The sequence below is a fragment of the Bos indicus genome, chromosome 7 (assembly GCF_029378745.1).
Source record: "Bos indicus isolate NIAB-ARS_2022 breed Sahiwal x Tharparkar chromosome 7, NIAB-ARS_B.indTharparkar_mat_pri_1.0, whole genome shotgun sequence".
NCBI classification, from domain to species: Eukaryota; Metazoa; Chordata; class Mammalia; order Artiodactyla; family Bovidae; genus Bos; species Bos indicus.
This window is the reverse complement of record NC_091766.1, coordinates 17,059,783-17,076,474: the sequence shown is the minus strand read 5'-3', so window position 1 is coordinate 17,076,474 and position 16,692 is coordinate 17,059,783. Positions and strand designations below refer to the sequence as shown.

General features: G+C 44.1%; 1 pseudogene; it reads right to left on the bottom strand.

The window, feature by feature from the left end:
• Nucleotides 1-9,690: 9,690 nt before the first annotated feature.
• Nucleotides 9,691-10,795, bottom strand: LOC109560954 (heterogeneous nuclear ribonucleoproteins A2/B1 pseudogene; annotated as a pseudogene).
• Between the last annotated feature and the right edge of the window lie 5,897 nt (nt 10,796-16,692).

Genomic DNA, 16,692 nt, shown 5'->3' with positions numbered 1-16,692 from the left:
GATTCTTCAAGCAAGAATATGGAGTGGATTGCCTCCCCCAGGGGATCTTCTCCACCCTGGAGAGAAACATGTAAAAAAGAAAAAGACACGACATTCTAATCTAAGTCACAACCTAGAGACCTTAAAAGTAGCTGTTACATGAGATAGAAACTTGAAGACTTCTGTATTGCAACAAAACATAAAATATAAAGTGTAGAAGGGTTATAGTGCTTTTCTTTGCTAAAATATAACAATATTGAATGACTTGAATTCTCCATCAATACTGCACAATTCCAATCATCTTAACAGTAGGATTCATTAGGTTTCCATCATCTGGCAGATACATAGGTAGAATGTGAAGTCAAGTGGGCCTTAGAAAGCATCACTATGAACAAAGCTAGTGGAGGTGATGGAATTCCAGTTGAGCTCTTTCAAATCCTGAAAGATGATGCTGTGAAAGTGCTGCACTCAATATGCCAGCAAATTTGGAAAACTCAGCAGTGGCCACAGGACTGGAAAAGGTCAGTTTTCATTCCAATCCCAAAGAAAGGCAATGCCAAAGAATGCTCAAACTACCACACAATTGCACTCATCTCACACGTTAGTAAAGTAATGCTCAAAATTCTTGAAGCCAGGCTTCACCAATATGTGAACCGTGAACTTCCTGATGTTCAAACTGGTTTTAGAAAAGGCAGAAGAACCAGAGAACAAATTGCCAACATCCGCTGGATCATCAAAAAAGCAAGAGAATTCCAGGAAAACATCTATTTCTGCTTTACTGACTATGCCAAAGCCTTTGACTGTGTGGATCACAATAAACTGTGGAAAATCCTGAAAGAGATGGGAATACCAGACCACCTGATCTGCCTCTTGAGAAACCTCTATGCAGGTCAGGAAGCAACAGTTAGAACTGGACATGGAACAACAGACTGGTTCCTAATAGGAAAAGGAGGACATCAAGGCTGTATACTGTCACCCTGCTTATTTAACTTCTATGCAGAGTACATCATGAGAAACGCTGGCTGGAAGAAGCATAAGCTGGAATCAAGATTGCCAGGAGAAATATCAATAACCTCAGATATGCAGATGACACCACCCTTATGGCAGAAAGTGAAGAGGAACTAAAAAGCCTCTTGATGAAAGTGAAAGAGGAGAGTCAAAAAGTTGACTTAAAGCTCAACATTCAGAAAATGAAGATCATGGCATCTGTTCCCATCACTTCATAGGAAATAGATGGAGAAACAGTGGAAACAGTGTCAGACTTTATTTTTTGGGCTCCAAAATCACTGCAGATGTGACTGTAGCCATGAAATTAAAAGATGCTTACTCCTTGGAAGAAAAGTTATGACCAACCTAGATAGCATATTCAAAAGCAGAGACATCACTTTGCCAACAAAGGTCTGTCTAGTCAAGGCTATGGTTTTTCCTGTGGTCATGTATGGATGTGAGAGTTAGACTGTGAAGAAGGCTGAGCGCCGAAGAATTGATGCTTTTGAACTGTGGTGTTGGAGAAGACTCTTGAGAGTCCCTTGGACTGTAAGGAGATCCAACCAGTCCGTTCTGAAGGAGATCAACCCTGGGATTTCTTTGGAAGGGATGATGTTAAAGCTGAAACGCCAGTACTTTGGCCACCTCATGCGAAGGGTTGACTTATTGGAAAAGACTCTGATGCTGGGAGGGATTGGGGGCAGGAGGAGAAGGGGACGACAGAGGATGAGATGGATGGATGGCATCACTGACTTGATGGATGTGAGTCTCAGTGAACTCCGGGAGTTGGTGATGGACAGGGAGACCTGGCGTGCTGTGATTCATGGGGTCGCAAAGAGTCGGACACAACTGAGTGACTGAACTGAATTGAACTGATGAATAAGCTAACTTTAAAATAGACTTCTCTTGCTCAGGAACTTACTGAAGGGTTTACAACATCAAAGTAGTGTTTAAAACAAGAGAGAAATAAAGGACATGGGACTTGAGAACCCATAATAAAACATACATGTGTTTGTGGGTACCAAGCTTGTATCTGAAAGGACAGAGAGAGAGAGAGAGAGAGAGAGGCCAGGAACAGTTTTTGGCTCTAAGAAGAGAGAATGGATACCTGGGGAAATAAATTCACAGATTAAGAATCCACATCCTTGGTGACATCACTGAGCCAGCCTAGACCCACCATATGCTGAAGATTCAGGCTCCAGGCTGACTGTGTCTTGTCTTACCTGTAGCTAAATGCCTTCTTCCTGTGTTATGAATACAGAATCTTAATCTTGTATCTGAGTATTACATCACAGGCAGTCTGTCTACACAGTGACAACAAAGGTGATCATGTTAAAAACAGGCCAAAAATGAAGAATTTCTGAAACTGAAACACTGAGTCTTTGCTTTTTCCCCAGATGCAGAGCAGCCTAATGGTCTGTATCCAGCACCCAGCCTAAGAGTATCCAAACAGCGAGAGAAATCACTGCCTCCCTCCCCAAGGACTTGACCATCCTGAATTTGATGATTCTCTGGGGATGTCACCGACTTGTTCATCTCCCTCCTCCCGTGCTTCCTCTGCTCCTTACTCTTTATCAGTCGTCCCCACACAGCCACCTCCATCCTCCAACAGACCACATTTGGAGCTGTGTTCACTGTGGCTGTGGTCACTGTTTTGGCCAAAATCGTCCCTGTGATCTTGGCATTCAAGGCCAGGAAACCAGGAAGAACCATGAGGCGATTGCTCTTAACAGGACCTGCTATGTCTTTCCCATGTACTCCATGATCCAGGTGATCATCTGTGGAGTCTGGCTGGGAGCCTCTCCCCCTTTCCTTGAGATGGACACTCATTCTGAGCCCAAGGAGCTCCTCATCGTGTGCAACAAGGGCTCGGTCACTGCCTTCTACTGTGTCCTGGGCTACCTGGGCTCCTTAGCCCTGGGGACCTTCTCCTTGGCTTTCCTGGCCAGGAACCTGCCTGACACCTTCAGTGAAGCCAAGTTCCTGACCTTCAGCATGCTGGTGCTCCTCAGTGTCTGGGTCACCTTCCTCCCTATCTGCCACAGCACCAAGGGCAAGGTCATGGTGGCCGTGGAGATCGTCTCCATCTTGGCCTCCAGTGCTGGGCTCCTAGGCTGTATCTTTGCCCCAAAGTACTACATTGTTCTTATAAGAACTGATAAAAACTCTTTGAAAAGTTTAAAGAATAAGTTGAGTTCCAAGGGAAATAAACATTCTTGGGTTTTATCTCATGAGTCTCTATCACATTTTTAGAATTTTGAACAACAAAATGTTTAAATATTATATATAATTTATAATATCTGAGTGCATTACATCAAATTTACTATTATATCAAATGTTCGTTCAGATATCAAAAAGCAACCAAAATTGCTTTACCTCTATTTATCAGTGGATTCTGCTCTCTTTTTCAGAATGTTTGTGTAGAACTGCATTGTCATCAAGACTCACACATAGGTTTTCTCTCAGACTAATGGCAACCCATAGGTTTTCTGCCTCAGACTAAGAGCAAAAGCTATTGAATCTAACCATTTCTTCCATTATTAAATATGCACAGCCTCTATTTTTCCAGCCTCTCCTCTATCCTAGTAAAAGGTATCTCATAACTAAGAACTTTTCAGAGCATTCTTTGTTGTATCTCCTCCTACTACTTCCTGTTTCTGGAAGAACACAGTGCCCAAAATGTCTTTCCTGTACCTTGTAAGAAATATCTGTATATCTCAGTTCAGTTTAGTCGCTCAGTCGTGTCTCTCTTTTCGACCCCATGAATCGCAGCACGCCAGGCCTCCCTGTCCATCACCAACTCCCGGAGTTCACTCAGACTCATGTCCATCGAGTCAGTGGTGCCATCCAGCCATCTCATCCTCTGTCATCCCCTTCTCCTCTTGCCCCCAACCCCTCCCAGCATCAGAGTCTTTTCCAATAAGTCAATCCTTCGCATGAGGTGGCCAAAGTACTGGCGTTTCAGCTTTAACATCATTCCTTCCAAAGAAATCCCAGGGTTGATCTCCTTTGAATGGACTGGTTGGATCTCCTTGCAGTCCAAGGGACTCTCAGGAGTCTTCTCCAACACCACAGTTCAAAAGCATCAATTCTTCGGCACTCAGCCTTCTTCACAGTCCAACTCTCACATCCATACATGACCACAGGAAAAACCATAGCCTTGACTAGACGGACCTTTGTTGGCAAACTAATGTCTCTGCTTTTGAGTATGCTATCTAGGTTGGTCATAACTTTCCTTCCAAGGAGTAAGCATCTTTTAATTTCATGGCTGCAGTCACCATCTGCAGTGATTTTGGAGCCCAAAAAAAATAAAGTCTGATACTGTTTCCACTGTTTCCCCATCTATTTCTCATGAAGTGATGGGACCGGATGCCATGATCTTCCTTTTCTGAATGTTGAGATTAAAGACAACTTTTTGATTCTCCTCTTTCACCTTCATCAAGAGGCTTTTTAGTTCCTCTTCACTTTCTACCATAAGGGTGGTGTCATCTGCATATCTGAGGTTATTGATATTTCTCCCGGCAATCTTGATTCCAGCTTGTGCTTCTTCCAGTCCAGCGTTTCTCATGATGTACTCTGCATAGAAGTTAAATAAGCAGGGTGACAATATACAGTCTTGACGTCCTTCTTTTCCTATTAGGAACCAGTCTGTTGTTCCATGTCCAGTTCTAACTGTTGCTTCCTGACCTGCATACAGATTTCTCAAGAGGCAGATCAGGTGGTCTGGTATTCCCATCTCTTTCAGAATGTTCCACAGTTTATTGTGATCCACACAGTCAAAGGCTTTGGCATAGTCAATAGCAGAAATAGATGTTTTTCTGGAATTCTCTTGCTTTTTCCATGATCCAGCGGATGTTGGCAATTTGATCTCTGGTTCCTCTGCCTTTTCTAAAATCAGCTTGAACATCTGGAAGTTCACAGTTCACATATTGCTGAAGCCTGGCTTGGAGAATTTTGAGCATTACTTTACTAGCGTGTGAGATGAGTGCAATTGTGCGGTAGTTTGAGCATTCTTGGGCATTGCCTTTCTTTGCGATTGGAATGAAGACTGACCTTTTCCAGTCCTGTGGCCACTGCTGAGTTTTCCAAATTTGCTGGCATATTGAGTGCAGCACTTTCACAGCATCATCTTTCAGGATTTGAAAGAGCTCAACTGGAATTCCATCACCTCCACTAGCTTTGTTCATAGTGATGCTTTCTAAGGCCCACTTGACTTCACATTCCAGGATATCTGGCTCTAGGTCAGTGATCACAGCATCGTGATTATCTTGGACTTGAAGATCTTTTTTGTACAGTTCTTCTGTGTATTCTTGCCACCTTTTCTTAATGTCTTCTGCTTCTGATAGGTCCATACCATTTCTGTCCTTTATCAAGCCCATCTTTGCATGAAATATTCCCTTGGTATCTCTAATTTTCTTGAAGAGATCTCTAGTCTTTTCCATTCTGTTGTTTTCCTCTATTTCTTTGCATTGATTGCTGAGGAAAGCTTTCATATCTCTTCTTGCTATTCTTTGGAACTCTGCATTCAGATGCTTATATCTTTCCTTTTCTCCTTTGCTTTTCACTTCTTTTCTTTTCACAGCTATTTGCAAGGCCTCCCCCAGACAGCCATTTTGCTTTTTTGCATTTCTTTTCCATGGGGATGGTCTTGATTCCTGTCTCCTGTACAATGTCACGAACCTCAGTCCATAGTTCATCAGGCACTCTATCTATCAGATCTAGGCCCTTAAACCTATTTCTCACTTCAACTGTATAATCATAAGGGATTTGATTTAGGTCATACCTGAATGGTCTAGTGGTTTTCCCTACTTTCTTCAGTTTAAGTCTGAATTTGGTAATAAGGAGTTCATGATCTGAGCCAGTCAGCTCTTGGTCTTGTTTTTGTTGACTGTATAGAGCTTCTCCACCTTTGGCTGCAAAGAATATAATCAATCTGATTTCAGTGTTGACCATCTGGTGATGTCCATGTGTAGAGTCTTCTCTTGTGTTGTTGGAAGAGGGTGTTTGTTATGACCAGTGCATTTTCTTGGCAAAACTCTATTAGTCTTTGCCCTGCTTCATTGCATATTCCAAGGTCAAATTTGCCTGTTACTCCAGGTGTTTCTTGACTTCCTACTTTTGCATTCCAGTCCCCTATAATGAAAAGGACATCTTTTTTGGGTATTAGTTCTAAAAGGTCTTGTAGGTCTTCATAGAACCATTCAACTTCAGCTTCTTCAGAGTTACTGGTTGGGGCATAGACTTGGATTACTGTGATATTGAATGGTTTGCCTTGGAAACGAACAGAGATCATTCTGTCGTTTTTAAGATTGCATCCAAGTACTGCATTTCGGACTCTTTTGTTGACCATGATGGCTACTCCATTTCTTTTGAGGGATTCCTGCCTGCAGTAGTAGAGATAATGGTCATCTGAGTTAAATTCACTCATTGCAGTCCATTTTAGTTCGTCCTGATTCCTAGAATGTCAATGTTCACTCTTGCCATCTCCTGTTTGACCACTTCCAATTTGCCTTGATTCATGGACCTGACATTCCAGGTTCCTATGCAATATTGCTCTTTATAGCATCGGACCTTGCTTCTATCACCAGTCACATCCACAGCTGGGTATTGTTTTTGCTTTGGCTCCATCCCTTCATTCTTTCTGGAGTTATTTCTCCACTGATCTCCAGTAGCATACTGGGCACCTACTGACCTGGGGAGTTCCTCTTTCAGTATCCTATCATTTTGCCTTTTCATACTGTTCATGGGGTTCTCAAGGCAAGAATACTGAAGTGGTTTGCCATTCCCTTCTCCAGTGGACCACATTCTGTCAGATCTCTCCGCCATGACCCGCCCATCTTGGGTTGCCCCACGGGCATGGCTTAGTTTCATTGAGTTAGACAAGGCTGGCTGTGGTCCTAGTGTGATTAGATTGACTAGTTTTCTGTTAGTATGGTTTCAGTGTGTCTGCCCTCATGCTCTCTTGCAACACTTACCATCTTACTTGGGTTTCTCTTACCTTGGGCGTAGGGTATCTCTTCAGGGCTGCTCCAGCAAACCGCAGCCACTGCTCCTTACCTTGGAAGAGGAGCATCTCCTCACCACCGCCCTTCCTGACCTTCAACGTGGGATAGCTCCTCTAGGCCCTCCTGCGCCTGCGCAGCTACCTTGGACGTGGGGTTGGTCCTCCCGGCCACGGACCCTGGCCTCGGACGTGGGGTAGCTCCTCTCAGCTGCCGCCCCTGACCTCGGACTTGGGTAGCTCTTCTCAGCTGTTCCTGCACGGTTGCAGCCTGGCACTCTTGGCCGCTGCCCCTGACCTCAGATGTGGGGTAACTCCTAATCCTCAGGCTCCTCAGGCCACCCAAATGGTGCGGGTCACAGAGACAAGGATGGGGGAGAGGTTCACCACTACCTCAAGGCCTGGGCCAAGGTCAGTGGGAGGCCTTGCTGAGGGCTCTAGAGCTCTGCAGGACACAGTCCCCAGCCTGATCCCTGGGCACCACCGCCCCCTCTCCCCCGCTCCCAGCTCACCAGCTGGCCATAGGCTGGGTGAGCTGGAGTGCCCCTGGGAGAAGGCCAAGCTCTGCCTGTTACCTCACTCTCCACCTCATGAACACCACTCCACCAACCCTTGGTTGAATGAGCCAAGTAAGAGTCACCCATTGACATCCGTTTGCTTGGGGGAAGGGCCCACCGTGGCGCCAACCAATGACTGAGCAGAACCACTAATGGCCCCACCTTAACCGTTGCTTGGTAACAGGGTGGGGCAAATAATGGCACTTTGGCCACCTCATGCGAAGAGCTGACTCATTGGAAAAGACTGATGCTGGGAGGGATTGGGGGCAGGAGGAGAAGGGGACGACAGAGGATGAGATGGCTGGATGGCATCACCGACTCAATGCACGTGAGTCTGAGTGAACTCCGGGAGTTGATGAGGGACAGGGAGGCCTGGCGTGCTGTGATTCATGGGGTCGCAAAGAGTCAGACACGACTGAATGACTGATCTGATCTGATCTGATCTGAGCAGCTCCAGGCTAAGGGCTGCACTCAGCGGGCTCTAATACAGTCTTGAGCTGGAGGGGGACCTCTCCCCATCCCCATGGCCTCTGTGACCTACTGCAAAAGCAGTCTGCATGGGTTGCAGGCCAAGGAACATGGCCCCTACTGTGTGGGAGGACCAAGGAACCTGAGGGCCAGCTGGGTCCTGGGTGACTGGCTCCTTCAGTATGATGGCTGGGCAGCAGTCTGGGGACTTGGCCCTGAGGAAGCTGGTAGCAGAGATCTTCCTCTTCATCCTGGCCTGGGTACTGGTGGGAGGATCCAGACTGGGTACTGGACAAAGGTTCTTGGGCAGGGTAACAGGCCCCTGCAGGGAACCCCACCTCTTAGGCAGGTCATGACCTCAGAGGGTGAAAGCTGTGACTTGGGACCTTATCCTTTCTTGTCAGAACAGAGAATAACATTTGTTTGATGGAGATTTACAAGAACCCCTGGAGAAGGGAATGGCTACCCACTCCAGTATTCTTACCTGGAGAATTCCATGGATAGAGGAGCCTGGTAGGCTACAGTCCATGGGGTCGAAAAGAGTCAGACACGACTGAGTGACTAACACTTGCACTTTACAAGAAAATCATTACCTGAATGTGACCCTGATGTTAAGATCTGACAACAAGAAGTTTGCAACAACTTACCATGCCCCTCTGTCACCTTGCCTGGAAAAGGGCTTTGCTGAAAGCTTTCACAGAGTTTGGAGGGTTTTAAGGCATGAGCCACCCATCTCCTTGCTTGCCTCTGCAATCAATCTTTCCCTGCTACAAACTCCCACATTTTGGTATTATGTGGTCTCACTGTGCTTACAGAGCATGGACTTGTGGTCAGTACAGTTAGCACTGCTGTTGATATCTAGGAAAGATGTTTAGAGAGTAATCTTAAGAATTCTCATTGCACACACAAAAATCTTTTTTTTTTCTTTATCTTTTTAATACTATTTGAGATGATGGATGTTAAATATTATTGTGGTAATCACTGCATGATATAGATGTCATATCATTATGCTACACACTTTCAAAATATATAGTACTGTACATCCATATCTCTTGAAAGTATAAAAAATATTACAAAGATAAAAATTTAAAGTACAAAAAGCTATAAATGAAAGCAGACAAACTACAATTGTTTTTCTTTTAGAATTATTTTATTAAATAAAAATCTACAACTGCTTCATACCTCTATACTCTAAAATTTAATGAATAACATTATTTCTTATTACAACATACTCCTAGCTAATAGCTTTTCAAAACTTGAGTAAAATCTTTAAAAAGTTTTCACATGTCACCTGAAACTTGCAAATTTAATGTTATCAAAGAAGGAATGCTTCTACAATCTCACAAAGACCACGACAACAAAGAAACAGGAAGAAGCTGAGAAACTGTCTCCAAGGCATTTTCTTCTTGGTAGAAAGCCTTCTAAGTCTAAATATAATTTCATTATATGATATAGAATTATTTTCTTTGACCCCTCCAGGAAGAGGACAAGTAACTTGTCTTTTACTAAAAAAAAAAAAATATATATATATATATATTTCATCAAAGTTTTCAAATTCACTTGCATAAAATTCACAAGTGTCTTTTTATACAGCCTTCCAACCCACCAACAGAATGGCTCTCTGGACCTGTTCTGTTGTCTTCTGCCACATCACTATTTATTCATGACTGAGATAAGAGTTTCCTTAATGTCCTTAATTCAAAAACCTGAAACTGTTTATCTGGGCTCTCATCCTCTGCTATTTAGACAGTTAAGCCCAGGGCAAACAGGAAGAAGCTCAATATCCACTTCTGCCTCCATAACCCCGACTTCCGCCACTGCCTCCTGGGCCATAATTGCCTCCACCATATGGGGCCGCCTTGTTCCTGCCAACGCCGAAGTTTCCATTTCTCATTGGACCATAGTTAGAAGGTTGCTGGTCGTAATTTCCAAAATTATTGCCATAACCACCTCCAGAGAATTCCCACTGGTTGCCATACCCAGGACCTCGACCAGCATATTCTCCACCTCCTCCTCCATAACCAGGGTAACCTCCAAAATTCCCACCTCCAGGTCCTCCTCCATACCCTTGACAGCTATCCCTAGACCTGGGGCCATTTCCATATCCATCAGCTTCTCCTCTAAATTTAGTTCCTGGCCCTCGTCCAAAATTCCCACCCCAACTAGAAGAAACACTAAAATCAAAAGGGTCTCTTTTTCTACTTCTAGAACCTTGGACTTGCTGCATTTCCCATATTGACAAAGCCTTCCTGACTTCTGCATGATGACCATTGATGGCATGGTATTTCTGCAACACTATCTTATCCACAGGATCATAGTCATCAAAAGTCACAAATCCAAAGCCTCTTTTCCTGCCTGACTGCCTATCAGTAATGATCTCAATGGCATCGATTTTTCCATATTTCTCAAAGTACTCTCTAAGATGATGCTCCTCGGTATCTTCCTTAATTCCACCAACGAACAGCTTCTTCAGGGTCCAGTGAGCGCCCCGCTGTCCAGATGCCTCTCTTGGGATGGCACGTCTGGGTTCAAGCACTCTGCCGTCAATGGAATGGGGTCTGGCCGCCATGGCAGCATCCACCTCGGTCACGGATGAAAAGGTGACAAAACCACATCCTCTTGATCGTTGACTGGCAAAGTCCCTCAGGACCACACAGTCTGTGAGTTCTCCCCACTGCTGGTAGTACTTCCTCAGACTTTCTTCTGTGGTTTGAAAGCTCAAGCCGCCAATGAAAAGTTTACGGATTTGTTCGGCCTCTTTCTGTTGCCTTCTCATAGGAACAGATTTCCAGGTTTTCTCCATCACAGACTCGGTTGCTTCAGCCTGATTTCCCATAGCTGAGGGAGATGAGAGAGGTCTCAGGGATGAATGCAGACCAGACATGTCCTGGCTCTGCAGTGGGAAACTCAGCTACCCCAGGAAAATGCCTCTAGGAGCACCTCCACAGGGACCCAGCGATGCTGCTATGGCCTCTAGGCACGTTTCCGCCTTCCTGCAAAACACCATTTCCAAGAGTGACCTTTCCAGACCCAGTCATCAAATTAACAATGCATTTTCTCTATTAGTTTCCAATTTTGAAATGCATGTTTTATCAGCTCTTCATTTTGTGTTGATTTTCTCATTAAATTTGATACTCAGTGGTTTACAATGGCATGCTCACTTAGTCACTTTGCTTTTAGAAGGAGCTCGAATATATTTTTTTGAAAGAAACTATTCAAACTCCCAAAAACACTCTCTGAAGTTTTCTCAAAAAATCAACTTCAGTTATACAATGATATCACCTTTATTGTTATCAATCAACTTTCAGTAGGATTTCAACTCCTTTCTCTGTTAATCCATGTAAGAATCTGATCACCATAATCTACTTAAAATGTAAACCTAATCAGGGTATCCTTTCTTTTACACCTAACACTTCTTTCCTCAGAAGATATATTTAAAGGAGAAAATACAAATATCATTTCATTTCTGTAGTCCCGCCATAATTATTAATATTACCCCTCTCAACATCTAAGCGGAGAAGGCAATGGCACCCCACTCCAGTACTCTTGCCTGGAAAATCCCATGGGCGGAGGAGCCTGGTGGGCTGCAGTCCATGGGGTCGCTAAGAGTCAGACATGACTGAGCGACTTCACTTTCACTTTCATGCATTGGAGAAGGAAATGGCAACCCACTCCAGTGTTCTTGCCTGGAGAATCCCAGGGACGGGGGAGCCTGGTGGGCTGCCGTCTATGGGGTCGCACAGAGTCGGACACGACTGAAGCGACTTAGCAGCAGCAGCAACATCTAAGATGCCACAGTTTGGAGGAAAAAAGCACTTGATCCTCCCACTTACAGAGCATCTATTATATGCCAAGTTGTGGACTAAAATCCACGATTCAGAATTTCACTTAACAAAATCATTGCCCCAGTTTATTTGAATCTTGATGAGAGAAAGAATGTTTACTACAGTGTTAGGTACAGTAAAGAGCTGTGATAATAAGGACAACACAGTAACAGAGAAAGATGGAGATATGGGGGAAGAGAAATAAGAAAGAAAAAATATTAATGACAAGTATTAATGATGAAGAGATTGGGAAAGGTCAAACTGATGGCATGTGAAGCAGAGAAGTGAAGTTTTGAAGAGAAAAAGACCAAATACTTTGTGGGTAAAACATTTTTTCAGAGAGAACTATTTAAACAGAGCCTAGGCAAACACTACATCTACCTCACACAGAAAGATTTTACAAAAGACAGAAGTAGACAGACAGATACTCTCTTGCCATCACTCACCAGAAGAGGCCAACTTGGAAATCTGGTCAATGCAGGTTCCTCCAGTTCCAGGAGTTGTCCTCTGACCACTCTTGAGATGCAGTCAGGCTGTGGCTCCCTGAAAAGTCCACTGACTTCTGCCTCTGACTCTCCTTTTATAGAGGAAGAGAGTGGATAACCAAATCAGTAGACAACCCAATCACTAGACAACCCAATCCAGAGGACATGGTCTCTCTCAAATCCAAGGTATTGGAGAGATTCCTAAATCTGTACCCACAAACACAAGAATTCGAGGTTACTGACACCGTCAGATACTACTGTAGATGAAAAAACTCAATACGTTTGGAGGGCTGGTATTTGCAATCTCTATGAACATGTAATGTTTTTCTTTTACTCAGTTGGTAGCCAATATTTTATGTGAATAACCTTTAAAAAGGCATTTTTATACCATATTTCCTTCACAGTAAGGTGTGTGTGTGTGTTTGTGTGTGTGTGTGTGTGTGTGTGCGTGTGTTCAGCTGCTCAGTCATGTCCAACTCTTTGCAACCCTATGGACCAGAGAGAGTTTATTTTCTTGGGCTCCAAAATCACTACAGATGGTGACTGTAGCCATGAAATTAAAAGACACCTGCACCTTGGGGGAAAAAAGCTATGACAAACCTAGACAGCATATTAAAAATCAGAGACATTACTTTGCAGACAAAGGTCCATATAGTCAAAGCAATGGTTTTTTCCCAATAGTCATGTATGGATGTAAGAGCTGGACCATAAAAAAGGCTGCATGCTGAAGAATTAATGCTTTTGAACTGTGGTGTTGGAGAAGATTCTTGAGAGTCCCTTGAACTGCAAAGAAATCAAATTAGTCAATCCTGAAGGAGATCAATCCTGACTATTCATTGGAAGGACTGATGCTGAAGCTGAAGCTCCAGTACTTTGGCCATCTGATGTGAAGAGCTGACTCCTTAGAAAAGACCCTGATGCTGGGAAAGATTGAAGGCAGGAGGAGAAGGGGGCGACAGAGGATGAGATGGTTGGATGGCATCACCGACTCGATGGACATGAGTTAGAGCAGGTTGGGAGTTGGTGATGGACAGAGAAGCCTGACGTGCTGCAGTCCATGGGGTCACACAGCTGAGCAACTAAACAACAACAGTGGACCACAGCCCACCAGGCTCCTGTGTCCATGGGATTTCCCAGGCAAAATACTGGAGTGAGTTGCCGTCTCCTACACCAGGGGATCTCCCTAAACCAAGGCTCAAACTCGAGTCTCTGTATTGGTAGATGAATGAGTCACCTCATTCATTGGAGTCACCTGGGAAGCCCCCACAGTAAGGTAATGTTCTTAAATAAGTTGATGGATTCACAAAATGACTCTCTGCACCTGCTCTGGTGAATTAGGTAGACTGGTGTTTGTTACAAGGTATAGTAAGGAAATTTCAGGCACAGTGTTCTTTCAGGGAAAGGAAGGTCTACTCTGTTGCTAAGGGAGCTTGTGAGTTGTAAAGAAGACCTGGAGCCCTGGTCCTTCTAGAGCTATTATGAAGTGCAGAAAGCAACTTCCATTCTTATTTTTGTAGAATGTATCCCAACCGAGGGAAAGAAAACATTACAATATCGGTAGACGATGCAAATACCTACCCAGGCACAAATGTATTTTTTTTCATCTACAACAGTATCTGATGATGTTAATGGCCTCAGAATCTTGTGTTTATGGATATAGATTTCAGAATCTCTCCAATGCCTTGGATCGGAGAGAAAGCGTGTCCTCTAGATTGTGTTGTCCACTCTCTCCCCTTATAAAAGGAGAGGCAGAGGCAGAAGTCAGTAGACTTTCCAGGGAGTCACAAGCTGTCTGCAACTCAGGCATAGTCAGAGGAAAGCTCTTGGAACTGGGGGAAACTGCATAGACCTATTTCCAAGCTGGCCTCTTCTGATGAGCTTGGAATCCATATTGATGGCAAGAGAGTGTCCATTTATCTACCCTTGTCCTATGTAAAATCTCTTTAATTTAGCAAACAGTTGCCCTTAAGACAAAAAGTTACCTTATTGAAAGTTTTTTTCTGTGGTGTTAGTATTAACAAAGATTCAAGGGTTCTTATATCTGTACATATGAAGTTTTCTTGGGGTAAGAAGGCATATTTTTTTAAACAAAATCACTATGAAGTAGAAGTAGTATTTGCCCAGGCTCTGTTTAAATATTTCTCTCTGAAAAATGTTTTACCCACAAGTTTCTTGGCTTTTTTTTTTTTTTCAGTTTACTTTAATTGGAGCTAATTACTTTACGATATTGTGGGTTTTGCCATACATTGACATGAATCAGCCATGCTGTCCCCTCCGCCCCAAACCCGCCCCCCTCCACCTCCCTCCACATTCCATCCCTCTGGGTCGTCCCAGTGCACTGGCTTTGAGTGCCCTGTTTCATGCATTGAACTTGGACTGGTGATCTATTTCACATATGGTAATACACTTTTCGAGTCTTCCCTGGTGGCTCAGATGGTAAAGCGTCTGCCTGCAATGCAGGAGACCTGGGTTCGATCCCTGGGTTGGGAAGATCTCCTGGAGAAGGAAACAGCAACCCACTCCAGTACTCTTGCCTGGAGAATCCCATGGAGGGAGGAGCCTGGTAGGCTACAGTCCATGGGGTCGAAAAGAGTCGGACACGACTGAGCGACTTCACTTCACTTTCACTTTTCTTTCCAATACACTTTTCAATGTTATTCTCTCAAATCATCCCACCCTCACCTTCTCCCTCAGAATCCAGAACTCTGTTCCTTATATCTTTGTCTCTTTTGCTGTCATGCACATAGCGTTGTCGTTACCATCTTTCTAAATTTCATATATATGCGTTGATATCCTGTATTGGTGTTTTTCTTTCTGACTTACTTCACTCTGTATAATAGGCTCCAGTTTCATCCACTTGTTAGAACTGACTCAAATGCATTCTTTTTAATAGCTGAGTAATATTCCACTGTGTGTATGTACCACAACTTCCTTATCCATTTGTCTGCCAATGGATATCTAGGTTGCTTCAACATCTGAGCTATTGTAAACAGTGCTGCAATGAATGTTGGGGTACATGTGTCTCTTTTGACTCTGGTTTCCTCAGTGTGTATGCCCAGCAGTGGGATTTCTGGGTCGTATGGCAGTTCTAGTTCCAGTTTTTTTAAGAAGTCTCCACACTGTTCTCCACAGTGGCTGTACTAGTTTGCATTCCCACCAACAGTGTAAGAGAGTTCCCTTTTCTCCACACCCTCTCCAGCATTTATTGTTTGTAGACTTTTTGATGGCAGCCATTCTGACCAGCGAGACATGGTACCTCATTGTGGTTTTGATTTGCATTTCTCTGATAATGAGTGATGTTGACCATCTTTTCATGTGTTTGCTGGCCATCTGTATGTCTTCTTTGGAGAAATGTCTGTTTAGTTCTTTGGCCCATTTTTTTGATTGGGTCGTTTATTTTTCTGGTATTTTCTTTCTTCCTTCCTTCTTTTTTAATTCAGCTCTCTGCTGCTCCATCCCAGAGTCTCTGCTTCATCACATCTGGGAGCAAGGCCTGAGACTCTGCATTTCTAGTAGTAATTCCCCAGGCGCTGCTGCTGCTTATGGTCCAAGGATTCATTTTCTCATGCTGAAAACCACTGGTCAAGCCTGGTGAGGTGGAGAAGCTTTCTGAGACTTGATAGGAGGGTCCTTATTACAGATAGAGGCCTGGGTTGACCCCTTGGCAGAAATGCATAGACACTACCCCAGACTCTGCCATACTGGGTTTCAGATTTCTTTCTCTTCCTATTAATAGTGCCTATAATGTGGGCTGAGGAGGCAGTGCTCCCATGAAAGGCAGTTCTGAACTAAATGACACTACAAAGCCCAGACTATCCCATTTTTAAGCTGGAAGAAGACAGAGTGTTCCAGCCATCTGCCTGATACAGCAGCACGGGGTCTGCTTCTCGTGGTTTAGTTTCCCCTGTGGTGGCCCTGAGCTGTAACGAAGACAGTACAGACTGGACGTCCATGGGCCCTGGGGGTGACACAGTGGTGAGGTGCTAGGACTTGTGGTAAGGGTTTTGTCTGTGACTTGCCTATATCACTCACACCAGGGTCAAGGTGACTTAAGTTATTTTACAGTGTCTTTTCTTTTTTCTCACTTTTTGATTTCTCTACCTGAGATATCCTCTGAGGCGACGTTGAACTTTACCTCATTTCTCTTCCAACTTAATCCAGTCCCTTTGTGTATTTTAATGTTTCTATAAAGCTTTCTTTAATGTCTACTGCTTCCCAGGTGGCGGTACTGGGAAAGAACCTGTTTGCCAATGCAGGAGACAGAAGAGACTCCGGTTCAATCCCTGGGTCTGGAAGATCCCCTGAAGCGGAAGAATGGCAAACCACTCCAGTATTCTCTCCTGGAGAATCCCATGGACAGAGGAGCCTGGAGGGTTACAGTCCATAGGGTC